At 42.1% G+C, this 23,740-nt stretch overlaps 1 protein-coding gene and 1 long non-coding RNA gene across 2 annotated transcripts in view; both read right to left on the bottom strand.

Moving 5' to 3' along the window:
- Positions 1–23,740, bottom strand: part of vwa7 (von Willebrand factor A domain containing 7) — a 100,568-nt gene that overhangs the window by 33,043 nt on the left and 43,785 nt on the right. The window lies entirely within an intron of this gene.
- On the bottom strand, positions 8,936–9,439 carry LOC117508270. Its single transcript, XR_004560037.1, has 3 exons — positions 9,341–9,439; positions 9,159–9,251; positions 8,936–9,067 (listed from the first exon to the last, which is right to left on the bottom strand). It is a non-coding gene; the product is annotated as an uncharacterized LOC117508270 (long non-coding RNA).

The raw sequence follows: 23,740 nt of genomic DNA, 5'->3' as shown, positions 1-23,740 counted from the left end.
AATAAAACTGGTTTTTGGGACTTCCAATTTGGATGGACAAGACTAAGAGTCAAGCTTTCAAATGAATTAAAGCTCTGTCTGGGTTTTTGATTAATTAATAAGCTGGAATGGAAGATTGCTGCTAATCCTCCGCCCCGGCCCGTGCTACGAGCATTCTGACAGTTAGTGTGACTCGGGGGTGTTGACTCATTTAAACTAACATATTCATCCTGCTGTAACCAGGTTTCTGTAAGGCAGAATAAATCAATATGTTGATCAATTATTATATCATTTACCAACAGGGACTTAGAAGAGAGAGACCTAATGTTTAATAGACCACATTTAACTGTTTTAGTCTGTGGTGCAGTTGAAGGTGCTATATTATTTTTTCTTTTTGAATTTTTATGCTTAAATTTTATGTGAATTTATGCTTAAATTTTATGTGAATTTTAATAAATTTATTTGCGTCTGTGTGAGCCTTAGGAGTGGTTAGCTTATCCATTATTGGTTAACTCGTGTTTGCTTGGCTACATTCTTGAATTTCTTAGTGCACAAAGTACACTACTAATTCTACTTTACACCTTCTGTACATCCTGCGTGATGTTGGAAGATAGGGTGGCTCTCATAGAGAGCCGTGTCCGTACGTTAGAGCAGCTTCTTAGCGCAGTGGAGTTAGATGTTACGGGCACTCCAGATGAGGTTAGTGTTGGGCCGGCTAGCGAGCCCAATAGCATCACCTTAGAAACGCCGGCTGTGGATGATGGCTTTCGGACTGTGGCTAGGCGGAGGAAGCCCCGTAGGGCTTGTTGCCCCATTGTGGCACCCCAGTCACACTCGTCAGTGCGAACTGTGAATCGTTTCTCCCCCTTGGATTTGCCAGATGTGAATTCTCTGAGCCCACAAGTGACTTCCACGCCTGTCTCCAGGCCGAAATACCGGACTTTAGTGATAGGGGATTCTATCACCCGCAGAGTCAGGTTACAGACGCCGGCTGACGTTAAATGTATTCCTGGGGCCAGAGCTCCCGACATTGCATCTCATTTTAGGGTGCTGACGCTGCAGAAGGGAAGACAGATGAAGGAACATGACATGAGATATAGTCACATAGTTATTCACGTCGGCACCAATGATATCAGGATGAAGGACTCAGAGGTCACAAAAATGGACATAGAGAGGACTTGTGACCTTGCCAGAAAGATGTGTCGGCATCGATTAATAGTCTCTGGTCCCCTCCCCTCCCAGGGTACTGATGAGGCATTTACCAGGCTGACATCGTTAAATAGGTGGCTGGCGCAGTTTTGTAGACAGCAAGGTTTTAGCTTTATTGATAACTGGCCTTCGTTCTGGGGCCGCCGTGGCTTGCTGATGCCGGGCGGCCTCCACCCTACTGGGGAAGGCGGCGCCATCTTGTCTGCGAACATAGATAGAGCTCTACAGGGAGGGTAACATTAGGAATCTAGAGCAGGCCACGGAACAGGTGATTAGAGACCCTGCAAGGCTTATGACAAATGTGGGTGTGGAATGCATTAGCTTAGCAGGAATTTAGTGCAGAAAATCCACTATGGTGATAGTGCAGTTTATTTGCCAGGGGGGGAAATTCAACAAGTTGAGACTGTGGCCTGCTTCCGTAGTCGTGTCCATAAAAATCATAGAGGGATATGCTTTCCAAACTTAATACCCATTACTATATTGAATGATGTTGAAATTGAGGATGGCCCAGTGGTTGTTCCAGCAATAGCAAACATTTCGTGTCTGCTACCTACAACTCGCGTGGAATGTCTTAAACCTAAACTTACTTCTGGGCATCTTATATATGCTACTCTGGAACCACCCCTAAACCCAATGGATCAGCCTCTGAGCGGCATAAAGCCACTAAGGAAGTGAAAATTGGGATTTTAAAAGCAAAACGGGACTATAAAATGAAGCTGGAGAATAAGATGGCGATGAATAATCTTGGATCTGCTTGGTCAAGCATGAAAGCCATTGCAGGCCTCCAACATTCTAAAGCCAGCAGGACCATCTCTTTGGATGGCTTCCAGTCTAATTTTGAATTTGCAAATGCTCTTAACTGTTTTTATACACGTTTTGATGTTTTTTTTTAGTCAGGAAATACAGGAAGTGAGTCATAAAGTGTGTGGCAATCAGCACTTTTTTATTTCCCAGAAGGATGTTGAAAAATCCTTCTGCTCCCTCAAACCAAGCAAAAGCTGTGGTTCTGATAATATTTGTGGCCGTTTGCTGAAATCATGTAAGAAAGAGCTGAGCTCTATTTTTCAGTATTTTTTTAATCAGTCTTTAAAGATGCAGCACGTACCAAGAGTCTGGAAGGATGCTGTTATTATCCCTGTTCCAACAATCAGTTCTCCCAAGACCCTCAATGATTTCGACCAATCGCACTAACATCGATTGTCATGAAATGTTTTGAGAAACTTGTAAGATCTGAAATCTTGAAGACAATGGAACATGACCTTGATCCCATGCAATTTGCTTATAGGCCCAACAGAGGAGTAGAAGATGCTACAGTCACTTTATTAAATTTGCTTTTTAAACATCTGGAGGGGAAAGGAACACATGCAAGACTTTTATTTATTGACTTTTCATCTGCTTTTAACACAATCCAGCCCACGTGTTAGCCTTGAGGCTTTAGATAATTTTAAAGTAAGTAACAATCTTGTGGGCTGGATTTTGAATTTTTTAACTGGCAGGACACAGAGAGTGAGAGTGAATGGAACTGTTTCCGATCAGGTTATATCCTCTACTGGTTCCCCACAAGGATGTGTTCTCTCCCCACTTTTGTTCATCCTCTATACAAACATGTGCCGTAGCAGCAGAGAGGATAGAACGATTTTAAAGTATGCAGATGACACAGTTATTGTCAGCCTGCTGAAAGACAATGATAACATCTTCAGCTCTGCCACCTCCAGCTCTGCCTCCTGTCTTTTTGTTAGTGCCACTGTCTCTAAACCATTCAACATAGCTGGTCTCACTACTGTTTTGTAAACTTTCCCCTTCACTCTTGCTGATATTCTTCTGTCACAAATCACTCCTATTGACTTTCATAAAAACAGTGCTCCTAGTCAAGTGGGAACAGTTTTAAAAGGTCAGTCAGTGGAGTGTGTCAGCACATATAAATATCTTGGAACTGTCATTGATGACAAACTGAACTTTGAGGCAAACTGTGACATTGTGTACAAAAGGGACGCCAGCGCCTCTACTGTCTGAGAAAACTGTCCACTTTTAACATTGACAGAACCGTGCTGACCTTGTTTTATAGTGCTTTTATAGAATCAGTTTTATCCTTCTGTCTTGTTTCACGATTTGGAAGCTTGTCCCTCAAAACAAAAATTGTCTAAACCAAATTGTGAAATGGTCAAGCAAGCTGATTGGAGAGTCTCAGCTTCAGCCAGAATCCCTGTATATCAAACAGGTACAGAGGATAGCTGGTTCCATTTTGAGAGACGACTCCCACCCTCTTCATAGTGAGTTTCAGCTGCCCCCCTCAGGTCGGAGGTTCAGGGTACCAGCTTGTAAAACTAAACGCTACAGAAACAGTTTTTGTACCAGCAGCCATCAGTGCTGTAAACAAGTAATAGAAACTTAATATAACTTTTGTATTTATTTTTTGTATAGTCTTTTTTACCTTGTTTTATGAACAGCACATTTTTATTTTTATTTATTTAGTTAGTTTTATCCTTTTGGTTCAGTATGATACGTTTTTAGACTTTATATCTACTGATCTTTTAACTCATCTTGCTTTATTCTACTTTGGGGCCGTCCTTGTGTTTTGTTTTGTTTTTTAGCTTTTTAGCACTGTTGTTGCTTTGTCCTGTGTTTACCAAACGAGATGACTCACTCACTGTAAACTAATTTTACCCAAGGGTATAATAATAATTGAATCTGAATCTGAATCTGAAACAGTTCAACTGTCAACCCCACTGAGGTCCTTAGACTGTGTCTCATTAACATAAGATCACTGTCCTCAAAATCATTGTTGATCAGTGATCTAATTATTGATCATCACTTAGATATGATTGGGCTATGTGAAACCTGGCTTAAACCTACAGCTGTCCTCCCCTTAAATGAGGCTTGCCCACCAGCATATACATTTAGTCACGTCCCTCGTGATGCGAAGCAAGTCAGGGGTGTTGCTCTTATTATAAATCTAGGTTTAGCTTATTTGCTGTTGGGGGTCACAAATATAACTTGTTTGAGCATCTGATTCTCTGCTCTGCTCAGGACATTATGCATTACCAAGGTCAGAAGAATAAAAATCAGCCGTATTACTTTGTCACTGTATATAGGCCTCCTGGCCCATATTCTGAATTCTTAGATGAATTGGTGCGTTCATCTCTAACTTGTCAACTAGTGTAGATAACATTCTGATCATTGGTGACTTTAACATTCATATAAATAAGCCTTCTGATCCCCTCTGCAAATCATTTATGGAAATTGTGGATGCATTAGGATTTCGGTAATGCATTCAGGATTCAACGCACATTAGTGGAAATACCCTGGATCTGGTTCTCGCACGTGGTATTGCTGTCACGAATACTGACATCATGCCTCTTACATCAGTGGTGTCTGATCACTCACTTATTAAGTTTACAGTTTTGCTGCCATGTTTAGTGGAACAACAACCTTATACTCGTATATCATTACGGCAATGCATCAACTCCTCAACTAAGACTGAACTCGAAGCTAGACTGCCTGATGTCTTAGCTTCACATTTGACAAATACCCAGTCAGTAGACAGACTTGTGGATAGTTTAAACTCAGTGCTCAAAACTACACTCGACATGATTGCACCACCTGTGTTAAAACCGCGCTCCCCCAAATCACAGTCACCTTGGTTCAATGATTATCTGCGTGACCTCAAGCATAAAGGAAGAGGTCTAGAACGGAAATGGCGTCATTCAAAATTAGAAGTATTTCACCTTGCGTGGCGTGATGCTATCTTAGACTATAAGCATGCATTATTGGCTACAAAGCGGACTTACTACTCTGATTTGATCAACAAAAACAAGCATAACTCAAAGTTCTTGTTCGACACGGTGGCAACACTTTTGCATGGACAGCCACCTGTAGTTTGCTCTCCTTTTACAGCACAAGATTTCCTGGATTACTTTGGAAAGAAAATAGAAGACATCAGGTTAAACATATTCCGGCATGCCTTAATCCAGCCACTACACTCTGCTATTGATGTGGGCGCCACTACTGAGGTATTACCTAGATTTACTGAATTTGACAGTATCTCACTAGGCATGCTGACAAAACTCCTAATGTCAACAAAAAGCACAACCTGTTTATTTGATCCTATACCAACAAAACTGTTTAAGGACCTGTGGCCCACTCTTGGGCCAACTGTGCTGGAAATTATTAATCTTTCTTTAACTTCTGGATCTGTTCCTAAATGTTTCAAATCTGCAGTGATTAAACCATTACTTAAGAAACCTAATCTTGACCCTAGTGTATTGACAAACTATCGGCCGATATCAAATCTATGATTTTTCTCTAAAATTCTGGAAAAAGATATATATGCAGCTCATAGACTATCTTACTGAGAATAATCTCTTTGAGCCACTGCATAGTGTATTGACAAACTATCGGCCAAAATCAACTCTATCATTTATCTCTAAAATTCTGGAAAAAGTGGTGTCACGGCAGCATGTAGACTGTCTTACTGAGAATAATCTTTTTGAGCCACTGCAGTCTGCTTTTAGAAAATATCATTCCACAGAGATGGCTCTCACTAAAGTGGTGAATGATCTTCTGCTTACAATGGATTCAGACACCACTATGGTTCTGTTGCTGTTAGATCTCAGTGCTGCATTTGATACAGTGGATCATCATATTCTACTTCAGGGGTAGCCAAGTTCGGTCCTCGAGAGCCACATTCCTGACACTCTTAGTTGTCTCCCTGCTTCAACACACCTGAATCCAATGAAAGACTCGTTAGCAGACCTTTAATGAGCCTTTCATTGGATTCAGGTGTGTTGGAGCAGGGAGACAACTAAGAGTGTCAGGAATGTGGCTCTCAAGGACCAAACTTGGCCACCCCTGTTCTACTTGATAGGCTGGAAAATCATTTTGGGATTACTGGGAGTGCCCTTGCATGGCTGACGTCGTACTTGACCAGTCGTTCAGATGCAGATGATACTCAGTTATACATGCTGATAACTGCTCGTAATCTCGTTCACATAAAATCCTTAGAAGATTGCCTTGCAGCAGTGAGAAGTTGGATGTCTAGAAACTTCCTACTTTTAAACTCTGATAAGACTGAAATGATGGTTCTTGGTCCAGTGAGACATCGGCATCAGTTTGACCAGTTAACGCTCAGCCTTGGCTCGTGTGTCATACATCACACTGACAAAGTGAGGAACCTTGAGGTAATTTTGATCCTTCGTTGTCCTTTGGCGTCCACATTAGAAATATTACTAGAACTGCTTTCTTCCACCTGCGAAATACAGCGAAAATTCGTCCCATCCTGTCTATGGCTGATGTTGAGACCCTGATCCATGCATTTATCTCTTCTAGATTGGACTACTGCAATGTTCTATTTTCTGGTTTACCGCAGTCTATCATTAGGGGTCTCCAGTTGGTTCAAAATGCTGCAGCCAGACTTCTGACACGAAGCAGAAAGTTTGACCACATTACACCCATTTTGGCATCCCTTCACTGGCTTCCTGTCCCATTGAGATCTGATTTTAAGGTTCTGCTACTAACCTATAAAATTATTCATGGACTGGCACCTCCCTACCTAGCTGACCTAATTAAACCTTACATACCTGCCCAGGCTTTACGTTCTCATGGGTGCAGGACTACTTTGTGTCCCTAAGGTGAATAAGAAGTCTGCGGGTCACAGAGCTTTCTCTTATTGTGCCCCTGTTCTGTGGAATGAGCTCCCTGCGTCAATAAAACAGTCAGATTCTGTGGATACTTTCAAGTCCAGACTTAAGACACACTTATTCCCTTTCATATGGCTAGCATACTGCTGCAGTTTGTTTTACGATTTTTACTCTTTTAATTCATTTATTAGTAATTGGAGCGGGCCACGGCCTCAACTTTACCTAAATTCTGGGTCTTTTAGTGAAGTTTGGGGCTAGTGGCTGGCGATCACCTTATTATTTCTCTGTTTTTCTTGTTGATTAATGCTGGCAAATTATACACTATTTTTTTGTCTTTCTGTGCCCGATTCTGTTTTTTCTCTCTGTTTAAGGTGCAGCTCCATCCAGAGATGGGAGTTGTATTCGTGTTGGCGATCCTCCTGTCCTGTGTGCCAATAGCATTTCTTGTATATTCGTCCGTTAATTGTTCTGTGAATTGTTCTGTAATTTATGTTGTAGCATGGCCCAAGCAGATGGTCACCCCTTTGAGTCTGGTCTGCTTGAGGTTTCTTCCTCAGAGGGAGTTTTTCCTTACCACTGTTGCTCTGGGGGTTGGTAAGGTTAGACCTTACCTGTGTGAAGCGCTTTGAGGCAACTCTGTTGTGATTTGGCGCTATATAAATGAAAATAAATTGAAATTGAAATTGAATTGAACTGTGCCCACCATTGCGTACAGTCAATTTATAGCCAGGGCCTCAAAATATGGAAAGCCCTTACCGAAAAACTGGCAAAGACTACCATACCTTTTCTGAAAAGCTGGAATCTCAGTTTTTCAATGCTATGTGATAGCCATCTGAGAAGAGCAGCTGTTACAAGTTATTGCATGAAACTAAGGTTGAGAAAATTTTCGTGAGATAGCTGAAAATCTAAAAATGGTATAACAACAAATGAGACATGGTTTCCTATGTTTCTGGGTAAGGCAAACCCAATTATGACTTTGACATTGCTGTAAACGGTCAAGCTTGTGACCTTTTGGCAAGGTCAATTACTTTTTTTTTACATTTTTGTACAAATTATATCTTTTTTTTATTTTCACTATCCATAATTTTGTTAAAATCTCTCTATCCATAATTTTGTTTAAATCTCAAAATAAGTCTCTTTCAAATGGTATATAGCATTTGTATATTAGTCTAGTAGGGGCTAGACACCAGCATTTCTACAGTGATGAATATTGCAGAGTTTTAGTGGCATGCTTTTGATTCAAAAATATAAGATATGAATAGTGAAATATGTTTAATGTATTTACATGGATAAACATTCAAAAGGACAAAAGAACAGCTGTAAGCCTATCCTATTACAATTTGTTGGTAAATTATGTATACATTGATAGTAATAATGACAATAACATATTGAAACAATAAAAACAAGTGTAAAGTGAAACCATTAGACAGCAGCATGTTAATGTCTGTTTATTTTTATTTATGTATTTATTTTTTGTGTTTTGCTTTTTTTATTTCAGGTACACAATCAGAAAATGACATTGAGTATTCACAGCTCACTTTACATGTATGCATACTTACACCCAAATTAATCATGACTTAAAAACTGATGACACAAATCATGATTCCTTTTGTGGTTGTATGAACTCCCAGAGTGCACTGCAGTATACAATAACATACCACTTAGATGTTCGGTCGGTGACACCAGTAGAGCTGATTTCACTCTACAATAGTGTTTTACTCTATTTAGACTGGATCAAATGTTATCCCAGCAGAGTAAATTTTACTCAGCAAAATTTACTGTGTAATGTAATGTTTGGAATCACTGCCATTGTCCATGTATATATCCGCAGATATTTTGGTATTTTAAATTTTTTACTCCCAAATACTGGTATCGTATCAGCCACCCAAAAAAATCTGTATTGGTCAGGCTCTAATAATTCTATGGTGGTCAGCAAAGCCACATTTTTCCATAAGATGACTTACCTGTATCTGGACATAGGTGGGCTGGACCATCTCCATGGAAACCCTCTCCAGCTTGTTTCCCCTGCTGTCTCGACCTGACAGGCGAACAAAGAAGGAACTCTGGGTACGACTCCATCCAACCCACCCACTCTTCCACAGATGATAAAGGGGAAGAGGAGGAGTTCAGTACCACTTGAATGAGGCTCTCCCCGCTGGCTCCTATCAGAGTCACATGACTGAAAGAAGCCTCCTGATCAGGAGCCAGACCTGTGACAGCCAGCACCAGAAAAGCAGGGACACCTGGGAAAATAAATAACAAACAAACAAGTATCAATTACCTCATTAACTAAGAAGATGGAGAAGATTAAAAAATATACAGTCAAATGATTACCTGCCACTGGATTGCCTTCCACTCTGGCTAGACCTGGGTGTGTTTCGTTGTTTATTGTGGCAAAGTAATACAAGAAATCTACACTGCTGTCACCTGTAGACAAAGATAGTTTATATTTGCCTCAGTTAAAAAATACTATGATAGTCTAAAGACAATGTAATTGTTTGACTGCTTTTATTTACCTATTACATTGAATGTGATTTGTCCATGACTCCTGACTTGGATGCTCCACTGGCCTGGCTGTATAGGATGGAGTAATCTGATGCGATAGAGACCCTCAAATGCTCCAACTCTGCCAGCAGGCCTTGTTCGCTCAGAAGAACCTGTCTGAGACCTAGAAAATATTTTTTAAAACCTCAAACTGGGCAGAATTTTATAACTGCAGAGCTACTCCTAGCTTAGTCAGCAGAGCATGAGACTCTTAATCTCAGGGTTGCAGGTTTGAGCCCCACATTGGGTGAAAACATTTAACTAAGCCACATGGGGTGTAACTCAGCCACATGGAGTGTGCAGCCAGTGCACTCTGAGTGCCGGTGTCGCCAACCAAACGGTCCCCCTAAAAATCGGTCCCCTGATGACGCGGGTTCATGACACGATTCACAGATTAACACCTTGTTTCTGCTTCAAACTGCACTACGTCATCAATTATCTCAGCGACAGATATCTGAAGCTTTTGTACAACTATCATTTCACATAAATTCAGCATTATTTCATCATAAAAGGCGGCGGAAGCGATCAGAGCACCGTGGCTTAATGCGCTGCTCACTGATGCATTCACTGTGCATTGGATATTTCAGTGCGTCACGGAATTTCACAGAGTTTATGCTTAAAACTGCCTCATTTCTGCTTAAAACTGACTTTGAATAAACAAGCCAAAATAAAGATGCAGAGTACAAATCAACCCAAGGCTGGGTTTACAACGACCACCACCAGTACCGTTGCCCAAAAGGGTCTCACCAAAAATGGGGCTACTGCTGGTTGAAGAAGAATAAGAAGAGGAGAACGTGTCCAGAGACAGCAGGAGAAGAAAACAAGAGGGTGAAAGTGAGAGTTGGAACTTTTAATGATGACTAGTAAAGGGAGAGAGCCAGATGACATGATGGAGAGGAGAAAGGTAGCATATTGCGTGTGCAAGACCAAGAGCATACATGGTGGGTTCAAGTTGTTGTATCATAGTGAGGATAGGAAAAGAAATGGTGTTGGGTTAATTTTAAAGGAAGAGTATACTAAGAGTGTGTTGGAGGAAGTAATGGGTAGACATGGTATCAAGGACAAGAATGCGGAAAGGGCAGATGGTAGATGATTTTTGCAAATGGATGCATGGATAAAACTAACATCTACCAAACGTCTACTGGGGTGTCCCCTCTGGTCAGGGGAAGGTTACTGCCTCAAGTGGCAGAATGTAAGTATCTTGGGGTCTTGTTCACTGGTGGGGGTAAGTTGTAGTATGAGCTTGACTGATTGGGGTGACATCTGATGTTTTACGGACACTGTACTGGACCATTGTGGTGAAGGAGCTCAGCCTGAAAGCGAAGCTTTCAATTTACCAGTACGTTTACCCTCCTGTCCTCACCTATGATCATGACTGAGAGAATGACATGCAAAAGGACAGACATAAATCAATTCAGCACTTAATGTATTGATTAATAATTGTAGTGGTGACTTCATTATTTAATGCTGTGTGAAAAGCTTTCTTTTTTAACACTGGTCATGTTTATGCAAGAAAATGACTGGCAGGATCAAGCCTTACGTGACTGGATGCAGAGGTTACTGTGAAACTAAGCAGAAATTTTTGCAGAATGTACAGTGTGCCACTGTGTTACCTGAAGGACTGGTAAGACTGCATTCTTTAAGGTTCCCAGTAATGTGCAAGGTGACAGATTTAATTGAACTGTCGACTCTGAAGGAATGATATTGCATCACATCTTGACCACTTGCCACACGTAAGTGTCACCTGAGTTTAAAATAAAAACAACACTCTACTGGATTTTGCAAATCTGCACAATAAGCACAACATCTGTAACTTTAAAGCAATCATGCATCCTGTAACTGATATCAAAACTGGAGATCTGCTGGTGTATTTTGTGGATTACGTTAAGTTTTGGCCTTAAGAAGCCTTAAAAATGTTGATCTTGCAGTAGTACCTTATCAGCAGCTGTATTATCCTCAACTATGGTAGACACCTTGTGGATGTCTGAGTCGGTGGTGAATATTGTCATTCCTCCTGTCAGAGAGGACAGGGAAGTGTACAGAGCAAACCGATCAGGCGACAAAGGTTTCTAGTCCTCCTTTTTCTTTCTGTCTATTCTCCATCTTGTGACTGGGGTCTTTGGTCAAGAGAAAAGTCACCTGTGGGGAAAATCGTATGCAAAAGTATGATTTGTTTGAGTGCAACATTTTATATCACAATAAATAAAGTGTGTTATTCAAGTATAAACATTTATTTTATTGAAATTTTTTGAATTATAGGAAGAAACCTCAAGCAGACCTGATGCAGTGAGGTGACCATCTGCTTTTGCCATGCTAACACCAAAAAATAAAACAAAAGCACCACAAACAATGGTCAAACTGTAGAGAGAAAAATGTTGTAGCCAAGCAACTAAGTTATGTTCACGTTTATGTATGTATGTGTACGTACGTATGTAAAAGTTTACATACACTCATCATGGGCATGAATGTCATGGTATTTTGGGGCTTTTAATGATGTCTTTGAACTGTTCTTTTCCCCAGGTGGAATGATTGTACAGCAGACATCATAAATGACTCTAAAAAACAGCAACTGGGTGACAATTTTGAATTTATTTGGGATCTTCTGTAATCCACACAGGGTCAAAATTAGACATTCAACCTCAATATATACACATACCCTCCCACTAATATTTGGTTAAACGTCCCTTACCAAGCTGCACCTCAACCAAATGCGTTGGTAGCCATCAACAAGCTTGTGGCATAATTCTGTCTGGATATTTGACCACTCGTCTTGGCAGAATTGGTAGATTTCAAAGATTCAAGATTCAAAAGAATTTTATTGTCATATGCACAAAGGAACATGTTCCCTGCACAATGAAGTGTCTACTGCATTTAACCCATCCTAATTGCCAGTTAGGAGCAGAAGTCGCCATAAGGTGCCCGGGGACCAGCTCTAGATGTACATCCCTGCTTTAGATCACAGCAGGGCTGAGCAAACCATGACCGACCCAAAGACAAACACACACGTAACAGACATAAGCCGGCCTGGTACATAAACACATATAAAAAAGCACACACAAGGTAAGGAAGAGAAAAAAACCCTCAAGGTTGCTGACTTCGAGAAGCCACAATGAGGAAAAAACTCTTATCAGCACAGAGAACAGTAAACACACAGACAAACAAGAACACAGGATGACAGCTGATTTGAAAGTCCAGTTTATCAGAACACTCCGGTAGCTGCCCTTTTTGGCGCTAAACAATGGCCATGACTGAATCCTGGAAGGGGGGGGTTCTCTGAGCAGTCCACTGTTCAGTCAACGTCAGAGCTGGAGAAGCTGAGGGAGGGGGAAACCAGGGAAGCGAGACTTGAGTGTTTAATCTTCTTGGAGGTTTTTGTCGCAGCGGCCTTGAAGTGCAGCTGTCTTGGGGAAGCCAAATGAATGTCTGATTAGCAGACGCCTGAAAGATTCCACAGTTCTGAGAACAAAGTGGCTTTCAATGCATCTGAATGTAGAAAGGAATGTGGTCATTTACTGACGGTCAAGGCGGTTTTCCAGCACTGCAATCCTCCCAGAGATGGTTTTCCAACGGGCGGTTAACACCCGCCGACTGAGCAGTCACTATCCTTCCAATCGAATCAATCAAGTGGGGCAATCTGGACGGCCCAATCAAAACAGCCTCCACTTTTTAATTTTCCAGTAAACCAGCGCTATGCCCGCCCACAGCAGCACCGGTCACTCCCAAGCCAAATAGATACACATCTTCGACGTCCTCCACAGACAGCGTGTAAAGGCACATGACCTGCCATCTCCTCCACGAGTCCATCACGTAGCCCATGAATCCATCACGTAGTCCCGGCAGGACAGGTCGGGTCCTCCGCCCCCGAATGTCTTGTAGAAAAATAGTGTCAATTGCGTTCAGAGACCACTTTAACAAATCCATTTTGTCACTTTTCAGAAGAGCAAAACTGGAGCCTCACAGACAACACGCCACAGAAGCAGGAAAGATAAGGAGGGAGGGAGAGAAGAAAATGCATCCGTCTCGGCCGAGTGCAAGCTGGCAAAAAAAAAAAAATTCATTTAAATTGGGTGGTTTTCTGGCATGGACTTTAAAGCTGTTTTAAGTATAGTCGGGTTGAGGTTGGGGCTTTGGGAAGACCATTTCAGGAGCTTAATGTTAGCCTGCTTTATCCAATCTACAACTAGTTTTGATGTGAGAAGAAGAAAATGAAGACCAGACTCCAATTCAATTTACTTAATTTATAGTGCCAAATCATAACAAAGCTGCCTCAAGGTGCTTCACACAAGTAAGGTCTAACCTTACCAACCCCGAAAGCAAGCACACCTGCGACACTGGTAAGGGCCCTGTCCCACTGGCGTTTAGGAGGATTTGCGGATGGAATGCGCACAAAAGTGGCCCACATCCGCCAAACAACCGCAATAACTGTGTAACATTCCTGTATGAGTCGGCCGCCATCCGAACATGTCCGTGATCATCCGCAGAGGCACGCATGTCCGCAGGCAGGATTTTTGAGCGGCTCAAAAATCCTGCTGCGGATGAGATCCGCATCACTGCCTGAACACATACTGAAGACATACGCAGGACATACACACCAACGGCCGCATATCCCCTGTCATCCATTGATATCCGCAACTGACAGGTTGGCGCGGCTTGGCAGCGGACCGGGACAGGGTGCAAAACAGATATGACGCTGCCCAGCACAGCCACATCACAGTCGCAAATGGTATGTCACGCATGCAGACAGAGTGGGAACGGATGAAGCGAGTGCATCACGGTCACTGTGCCCCTCATGGGGGCGCCTCCGCGGTCGCCTTCGCTTCTGTTCCCTGTTATATCCGCTTTTCTTCCTCATGTATTCGCTGATCCACCCTGGGACATTTGTCATTTCTGCCCACCTTTGTTGCAGACGCTCAGCTTTTGTCTCCTCATTTCATGCGCAAATCCTCCTAAACGCCAGTGGGACAGGGCCCTAAGAAAAAACTCTCTCTGATGACACTAAGGAAGAAACCTCAAGCAGACCACACTCAAAGGGTGACCCACTGCTTGGGTCACTCTCACAGTTACAAGGCATTACAAAGGTGAATAAACAGAAAACAGGAGAAACAGCAGACTCCCAACAAAATGGATTACAGTACATGTGGTAAATCAGTGTGCACATATACGAGGTCTGTTAGAAAAGTATTGGACCTTTTTATTTTTTTCAAAAACTATATGGATTTGATTCATATGTTTTTACGTCAGCCAAGCTTGAACCTTCGTGCACATGCATGAGTTTTTCCATGCCTGTCAGTTGCGTCATTCGCCTGTGGGCAGGCTTTGAGTGAGCACTGGTCCACCCCTCTCGTCGTTGTTTCATTGCGAGGAAATGGCGGAATGATTTGGGCTTTTTTTCCCATCGGAATTTTTTCAGAAACTGTTAGAGACAGGCAGCTGGAAACCATTCGAAAAATTTATCTGGCTTTCGGTGAAAATTTTACGGGCTTCAAAGCAGGGTGGTGGCCAAGAGCAGGGGTGGTGCCAAGTGGTTAATGCGCTTGGTTTCAGTTCAGAAGGTTCTGGGTTCAAATCCCACCCCTGCCACATTTCTCCATGTAATGTGGAGTTGCGTCAGGAAGGGCATCCGGTGTAAAACCTGTGCCAAATCAACATGCAGATCCACCGTGGATTTGCTGTGGCGACCCCGAGTGCAAACAAGGGAGCAGCCGAAGGGACTTACTTTTACAAAGAATAAGGAGTGTTACTACAGCTTTAAGGATGGCCCACAATGGCGCCCGGCGCCCGCGCTCCGAGCCGCCATTGAGATGCAGAAACCACCACATCATTTCTAAGCGGATCGCTGTGTGGAGCCGGGACCGTCGTGTGCAATTTCTCTGGTTATCACAAGAGCTGGACATCAGCCATTTTCCGGCAGATTTCACTCTTTTAACAAGAGATTTAGTCATGGAAAGCCACGCGGAGGCTTCGCGCGTCACGACCGATTCGCTGATGAAGCGAGACAAAAGAACAGCTCCGTTTCGGAGTGTTAGAGGACAAGTTGGGACATGCCCAGCTTTCCACAATTTCTCTTATACTCACTCGACTGGTAAGCACTGAAAGCCGAGATAGGCATGTCCCAACTTGTCCTCTAACACTCCGAAACGGAGGTGTTCCTTTGTCTCGCTTCATCTTTGAATCTAATATTCAAAGTTGGTTCATTATCCACTTTAAAAATAAAAGTAGCCAATGCCAAAATGATTTTCAACATACAGTAAAGTAATTCTGCATTAAAATGAAACTGACCTTGCTCTGTTTTTCAAGTGCAAGGGCCTTCACTGCATCGAACAAGTGTGCGTCTTTTGGGGAAGCATCAGTGAATACAAAGATGTCCGACAGCGGTGGGCTGTGAGTGAGTGCTAACTGAAAGCATACAGACAGTTGTTAAACATACATGCTAAATGCTAGTGTACATGTACAAATCTCCTGCATGATGGAGCACTTTTAGATTAAAGTAAATAAGCAATTTGGGGCTGATGTAATGATCTCATATAACAACTGCTAAATTGCTTGAGCTTTCCAAATTTTTGCGCATTGCATTACAGAACGTTTTGCAGGTCACTTATTTGGAATAACTGAGTGCATGACAGGGCATGGTACATGACACAGACAGCAGTATGTAAATGGGAATTTTTGCGTGCATTAATAACAGTAAGTGCAAAACGAAAATCAATCAGCCACTTGCAGCAATGCATCATGTGCTCAGTTATGCATAAGCTGCCACATAACTGCATGTTCTGGTGCTGGCACTTAAAAACACATTGTTCTTCAGGCATTTAATTGTTTAGTATTAGTAAGTAAGTAAGTATTATTATTATTATTATTAATATTATTATATTGTTATTATTTTACTTGAATAGCAGAGAGACACATCTCTGGTTCATCTCCTCCACCCAGAGCCAGCAGATTCTCCATGTGGTGCATGAATTCATTTGGGTCATCTGTCTCATACACTGGTCCCACACCTACAAATAATGTCAGCTTTAGGGAACTATCAGTACTAGAACAAAAGCATGTTACATATTTTAAGTTTTAAAAAGTTATGAAGCATATTTGATCATATAATATAATAGGACTGACTGAGTTCCATCCAACTGAGAATAATGTGAGTGAAATTGTACCCATGAATGGAAAATGTATAATATTTTTAAAAACTTGAATATGAAAATATTTTGTATTGTGTCAGCTCTGCTGTCAAAATTATTAAAAGGCTCACCTGGGTCATGGAAAGGCACCAGTAGGAAGGGTCCAGTCCTAGGACTGCTGGCTCTGCTCTGGATGATGGACAGAGCCCGGAGACGAGCGGCTGTGATCTCCTCAAACATGCTACCAGTGGTGTCCATGACAAATACCAATGCAGGGACCTGCTTCACAGTAAAGAGCCTGCTGATGGAAATTAAAGAAATGAAGACATGCATGTCCTCATATTTGAAAGGTTGTCATCATCTTGTTTATGATTGTCCTAGATCAAGTCTAAAGCTCCTTTCACACCGGGCCTGCACAGAGTTGCACTGTTCTGCCTATCAAGTACGCTGGAATGGCTGCGTCATGAAAAAAATGTTCTGTGCAGGGGGAAGCTTGGCCTCTTCTTCTTTCATCAGTTTTTATTGTTATGATGTGTCATTATATACTTTCATGTATTCTTTTTTACACAATAAATGAATTATGAATTATGTGAATGGCTAGCGGTTAGCATTCACTAGCGGTTAGCTTTCCCTAGCTAGCTGACTCCCCCAGCAACACTTAAGGGGAAAACTTCAGTACCTACAAAATTGGCCGGTATAGCTGTTTTGTTTAATTTATTTTATTTGAAATTTGTGGGAGAAGTACTGTGTAAAAGCAGAGCCACATTTTGGATTCGAGAGCGCAAAGTGCGCCACGTTTGTGCGCAAAGATGATAATAATCATCTTCCCCTGTCGAGCATCTCTGCTCAATGCCACAGGTGGATTAAGAGCAGTCTTTAATGTCTTTAATATGATGCAAGCACAACACCCAGCAGTGTGACAAGGCAGGTCTTCAAAAGAGTGGACCACAGCGCTCACCCTGACACGCCCCCACTTGCTTTCCACCCAGACCTCGGGTGGCAACACTGTGGGATTTCATGCTGTGTTTTTTTTTTTTTTTTTTTTATTCCTTGTCTTTTTTGTTTTATTCTGTTTTATTTTTTTCATGGGAGAAGGTTCATGTCCACATTTGACCTGCACTCTGGGTAGTTTACCTGGATTCGGGTGCGGCTGCACTCCTAATTGCACAAATCATTAGAGGCGGCTTCATACCACATTCAGGGTATTTGCACACATTCATACACGGCTGTACGAATATGTGTCCTGTACAAATGCAGCTTGAATGTTGTTTGTTTTACAATTCGTGTGATTCATATGGCATTATTGCTCTAGTGTGACGGGGCCCTACACAAAACCAAGGAACTTCATTAATAAAAGAATAAATACCAATAATCAATCATCTTCAAGAGACATTTGTTGATAGGTAGACTCTCCAGTGTGTCTACGGTGTGGTGGCTATTGGCCAATAAGGTCACCGCTGCGTGTCTTACATTGCATGTCCAAAAAATTAACATAGACAGAATAAAACTGATCAAGTTTTTTTTTTTTTTTACCTGTAAGGTCCTCTCTGATAAAGATATCCAGAGTCATCATGGCGGTCAGATTGAAGAGTCGGGCCACGCCATGGTTCAGGACCACAAAATGCACCACTGTGGTATGACCAGGTACCAGCCGTGGGTCAGACAACACCTGAAAAGAAGACAGCGATAGAAAGACAGAATCCTGGTCATTTTATCACAACTAATAGAGAACAACTTTATACAGTACTGTAAGGGCCCTGTCACACTTAGCATGAATGAGCACAAATGAAATGAATCAGGCCAAATGTGGGGAAAAAAGCCAAAATTCAAGGCGCAATCAGGAGGGACAGACATTCGGACAGCCATGTACGAATGCCGTACGACAACTTAGAATGTGGGCGGATCACACCTCGACTGATTAGTGCACATTCCGTGTGAATGCCTACAAATGCTGTTCAAGTGTAGTTTTAACACACTACGACTACCCAGACTGCTGTCAGAATGCAGTAAGAATATGAAGAATGCACTCCGATTGCCACCCGAAGTCTGAAAGTCTGCGAGGCAAACATGGGAAGAGGAGGTGGCGATAAGGGGGAGAGCAGCGCTGTCGTCTGCCCTTCCTCCAAGACCTGCCGTGTCACTCTACTGGACCCCGAATGCTTGAGAGATCAGTTTATCACGGACATCAGATCACCTCCATCATCACCAGGGCACACACCTGTTATAACAAGTAGTCTGTGATGTGGCCTGAAATGTAATGTGTCAACGCCCCACATGTGTCTATTCATTGTTGTCCAACAACCCACAACATGTCATGTGTGATGTGATAAATGTGCATTTGATACTGTGGATCATCATATTCTACTTGATAGGCTGGAAAATCATTTTAGGATTACTGGGAGTGCCCTTGCATGGCTGACGTCATACTTGACCAGTCGTTCTCACTGTGTTTTGTACAGTAACACTACCTCTAACCTTAGTGACATGAAATTTGAGGTTCCACAGGGGTCTTAGGCCCCCTGTTATCCCTTTATATAGCACCCCTTGGGCACATATTGCAGCGTTTTGGGATTACCTTTCACTGCAATGCTCATGATACTCGGTTGTACATGCCGATAACTGCTGGTAATCTCGTTCACATAAAATCCTTAGAAGATTGCCTTGCATCAGTGAGAAGTTTGATGTCTAGAAACTTTCTACTTTTAAATTCTTATAAGACTGAAATGATGGTTCTTGGTCGAGTGAGACAGTGGCATCAATTTGACCAGTTAACGCTTAGCCTAGGCTCGTGAGTCATATACACACTAACAAAGCAAGGAACCTTGGGGTAATTTTTGATCCTACATTGTCCTTTGACCTCCACATTAGAAATATTACGAGGACTGCTTTCTTCCACCTGCAAAATATGTCGAAGATTCGTCCCATCCTGTCTATGGCTGATGCTCATGCGTTTATCTCTTCTAGATTGGACTACTGCAATGTTCTATTTTCTGGTTTACCGCAGTCCAGCATTAGGGGTCTCCAATTGGTTCAAAATGCTGCAGCCAGACTTTTGACACGAAGCAGAAAGTTTGACCACATTACACCCATTTTGGCATCCCTTCACTGGCTTCCTGTTCATGGACTGGCACCTCCCTACCTAGTTGACCTAATTAAACCTTACGTACCGGCCTGGGCTTTGCATTCTCAGAGTGCAGGACTACTTTGTGTCCTTAGGGTGAATAAGAAGTCTGCGGGTCATAGAACTTTCTCTTATCATGCCCCTGTAGTGTGGAATGATCTCCCTGCATCAATAAAACAGTCAGAGTCTGTGGAGACTTTCGGGTCCAGATTTAAGACGCACTTATTTTTCCTTTCGTATGGCTAGCATACTGGCATAGTATAGTTCTGCGCTCTTTATTTTTTAATTCATTTTATTAGGAAACGGAGTGTGCCACAGCCTCAACTTTTACCTAAATTCTGGGTCTTTTCATGAAGCTTAGGGCTAGTGGTCTGCGATCACCTTAGTATCCTGTTTTTCTTGTTGTTTAATGCTGACAAATTATACTGTATTTCTTGTCCTTCTGATGCCCGATTCTGTTTTTTTTTTCTCTCTGTTTAAGGTACAGCTCCATCCAGAGATGGGTTGTGGTATGTGTGCTGAAAACTCTCCTGTCCTGTGCACCAACAGCATTCTTGTATATCTGTTTTGTGAATTGTTCTCAGGGCTTGTGGAAAACAGCAGATTTCATCATGGTGGAGGGGGGTCAGTTGTTAGTGTTGTACTCTTTAATCGTGATCGTTACTGAGTTTTTAAATGCTTATCGCAAAGCATTCTTTTTTTACGACATCATGCAAGTTTTATTAGTCCGCGGACACTGATCTGTGTGTTACAGACACATATCAGTTTCCTCGGATCCGCGGAATTTACGCGGAGGAAAAATGCCACTCAAAGCCTGGCTGTTACGACAGTTGTCGTAAAGCGGGGACTGGTTGGTTGCTAGCGGTAACACTGGCTCCTGTGCGAAGCTTAGCTAAACGTTAGCATGTGGACTTCGCAACACTTTTAGAAATTTCAAGTTTTTAAAGAAGAATTTTGCAGCATGTCTGTGGTCACGGAGCGACATCAGACACAGCGAAGATGGTGAGGAAAGACGGTTTGAAAAGGACAAGAATCCATAGAATTGTTGCTGGCTTCATGAATGCACCCTGAAAGAATGAACAGGAAAAGCAAACTGGTAAGAATATTTTTCTCTCTCTGGAAAATTAACATTGTGCTGTTCAAACAGAATTTCAGAAAAGATTATGTGCCTTTTTTTTTCTTTCATTAATCTAGACTTTCTTTCATTGAAAAAGACTGTGGCTTTGAATGAATTTAGGCTACATGAATTTACACAGCAAGGTAAATTAGTTTTAATTAAGTAGACTTTTTCATGGGAAAAAGACACTGTGGCTTTGAGTGGATTTACATGAATTTACACAAGAATGTGTGCGTTTTTACTATAGAGTGTTTCAATCACGTGACCGATTTGCTGCAGGAAGGTGCCGTCTCATTCTGGATACAAGGAGGCTGGCACGTGATAGAAAAATGTAAAGAATGTACGGTTATTACGATGCTTTAAATCCTCAAGATAAAGCTATTTATCGTGATAGATGTGTAGCAGTTGGTTCAGTGGATCCGTATCTTGTACCAGATAGTGAATTTAGTGTTGATGTAATGAACTGGCCAACAGTATCACACTGCGATATTGTGAACTAGGAAGCTCCCGACCAGGTCAGCCTTGCCGGCCTCCTGCAGAGCATCACAGCGGAGCTCTGAAAGCGGAGGTCGGTCTTGAAGTCCTGAGCGATTTCTCTCACCAGGCGCTAGAAGGGCAGCTTGCGGATCAGCAGCTCGGTGCTCGAGGACCACAATGGAAATAAGCATCCGTATTGGAAGCATTCTTTTGTTATCCTCTGCAGTATTTTTATGTATTCTTATATAATTTATTGCAGAATAAATAAAAATAAAATTCTGGTAGCAGTGGATTTCTGTTAGCGGCGGATGTGATGTATCGGTCACGTCATTTTGTGTCCCGTGCCCATTCGGATTACGACGCGGTGGCCGCTGTGTTACGCTACGTGCATTTGGCGAACAATTGCAGAAGCTCAACGTCGGTGGAAGAAGCCTCACGGCACTGTGGCGCTGAGAAGGGTCCATCGCTAACAGAAATCCACTGCTACCAGAATTTTATTTTATCTTATTCGGCAATAAAATCAATATAAGAATAAATAAAAATACTGCCAAGGATAACACAAGAACGTTTCCAATACGGATGCTTATTTACATTGTGGTCCTCGAACACCGAGCTGCTGATCCACAAGCTGCCCTTCCAGCGCCTGGTGACAGAAATCACTCAGGACTTCAAGACCGACCTCCGCTTTCAGAGCTCCGCTGTGATGCTCTGCAGGAGGCCGGCGAGACCTGTTGGCAGCTTCCTAGTTCACAATATCGCAGAGTGACACCATCAGCCATTTCATTACATCGCCACTAAATTCACTATCTGGTATAAGATACGGATCCACTGAACCAACTGCTACACATCTACGAGGGTAGGCTGAAAAGTTCTAAGGCTCACTATATTAACTTAACAGTTAATGCATTAACAGTTAATGCATTAACTGTATCATAGTGAGCCTTAGAACTTTTCAGCCTACCCTCGTATCATGATAGATAGCTTATCTCGAGGATTTAAAGCATTGTAATAACCGGACATTCTCTCCATTTTTCTATCACGCGCCAGCCTCCTTGTAATCCAGAATGGAGACCGGCACCTGTCCTGCAGCAAATCGGTCACGTGATTGAAAACCCTCTATAAGGTATGTTATTGATATTTACCCTGATTTTAAAATATTCTACAATCTTTAGCTGTGGGTTTTTTGACAGGGTTTAATAGTCTTTTCAGTCTCATTTAATTGTTCTGAGTAATGCATCATTGTTTTACAATTAAAAGGAAAATCATTCCAGGTCCTACTTCCATGTCGTATTTCTGTTAGTTCAACATGATCACTGACGGTTCAAATGAAAGGTTGAATCTAGGATCATTTAAATATGCACTAATTTTGAGATTGTTCTTCCAGGAGATGTGAAAATGTATCAGTAGATGAAAATTTATTTGGTTTCTGGGGCCCACAAGGCCCTAGACCCCAGCTCCTGGGGAGCTGCGCCCCCCAGACCCCCTGCGAATTTCCTCAGATTTTACAATTTTCATTTCACAGCCCTGGTGTTCTGTAATTTGTGTCTGTAGCATGGCCAAGCAGAGGGTCACCCCTTTGAGTCTGGTCTGCTTGAGGTTTCTTCCTCAGAGGGAGTTTTTCCTACCACTGTTGCTCTTGGAGTTAGTAAGGTTAGACCTTACTTGTGGAAGCGCTTGAGGCAACTCTGTTGTGATTGGCACTATATAAATGAAAATATATTGAAAGTTAAAAATGCATAGAACACTGCCATCTACTGGCGCCCAGACGCTCAGACCCTTACCCATAATCCTTTGCATACCAGTTTTTTTTTGGGGGGGGTTGTTTTTTCGCGCGCCAGAGAGTTGCTGCTGTTTAAACAACAGAATCCACGACGACAATTGTAAATGAACATTATACAACCAAATGTACATTTTTATTTCTTTAGCTGCAACAACTCTGTCACGCAAAGAATTAGGGGATATCTCAATACTTAGGGTGAATACTGCCATCAACACTACTGGCCAGTAGATGGCAGTAGATACCGAAAACGTATTCCAAAATATTCCAAATTATCCCTGTGCTGTATTTAGTCTGTGTGGAGAAGCAACCTGAGCTTCTTCTGCCATTTTTACATAAAACAAACACAATAACAACGTCTATAAACCCAGTGAATATATTCACTAGAGTTTTAGACACAATATACAAGAGTTTAATGCTGTTGTCTGTGTGAAGCCGGATCAGAGAGTCTTAAATGCATTTCTCCTGTTGTGAGTGTACTGAGATTACCCATAATGCACCTGTACACAGCATGTCCACACTAAACCTTCAAAATTAGTATGATACTTTAAAACTAAACCACATAGCTGCTGATTTCACTTTATAAAACTTCAGAAGTGACGCTAATTTAAATAACATGTCCGAAATTAGTTTGGTTAAAATTTAAACCATAAGTTAAAACTGTATGCCTCTGGATGACTTGGGTGATGTTGCGGGTGAGTTAGTATGGTGTCAAGAGTAATTATTTTGTGATCAGCTCTTCTCTGACTGCAGAGAATAGAG

The sequence above is a fragment of the Thalassophryne amazonica genome, chromosome 4 (genome assembly GCF_902500255.1).
Source record: "Thalassophryne amazonica chromosome 4, fThaAma1.1, whole genome shotgun sequence".
NCBI classification, from domain to species: domain Eukaryota; kingdom Metazoa; phylum Chordata; class Actinopteri; order Batrachoidiformes; family Batrachoididae; genus Thalassophryne; species Thalassophryne amazonica.
This window is presented reverse-complemented; position numbering and strand designations above follow the sequence as displayed.